Source organism: Colobus angolensis, unplaced genomic scaffold (genome assembly GCF_000951035.1).
Source record: "Colobus angolensis palliatus isolate OR3802 unplaced genomic scaffold, Cang.pa_1.0 Scaffold4, whole genome shotgun sequence".
Classification (NCBI taxonomy): domain Eukaryota; kingdom Metazoa; phylum Chordata; class Mammalia; order Primates; family Cercopithecidae; genus Colobus; species Colobus angolensis.
Window position 1 is genome coordinate 9459859 of NW_012117376.1, and position 527 is coordinate 9460385.

The following is a 527-nucleotide window of genomic DNA, read 5'->3' on the forward strand; positions in this document are numbered from 1 at the left end:
TCTACAAAAAAAATTTTTTTTTAATTAGCTGAACGTGGTGGCCTGCACCTGTAGCCCCAGCTGCTTGGGAGCTGAGGTGGGAGAATCACTTGAGCCCAGGAGGTTGAGGTTGCAGTGACCCGTGTTTGCGCTACTGCACTCCAGCCTGGATGACAGAATGAGACCCTGTCTCAAAAAAAAAAATTTTTAATAAATTTTACCTTGAATCTGTGATCCTCCAACTTTTTACTTTAAAATTTTTCAAATATAGGCCAAGCTTGGTGGCTCACGCCTATAATCCCAGCACTTTGGGAGACTGAGGCGGGCGGATCACGAGGTCAGGAGATCGAGACCACGGTGAAACCCTGTCTCCCTAAAAATACAAAAATTAGCCGGGCGAGGTGGGGGGCGCCTATAGTCCCAGCTACTCGGGAGGCTGAGGCAGGAGAATGGCATGAACCTAGGAGGCGGAGCTTGCAGGGAGCTGAGATCGCACCACTGCACTCCAGCCTGGGTGACAGAGCGCCGTCTCAAAAAAAATTTTTTTT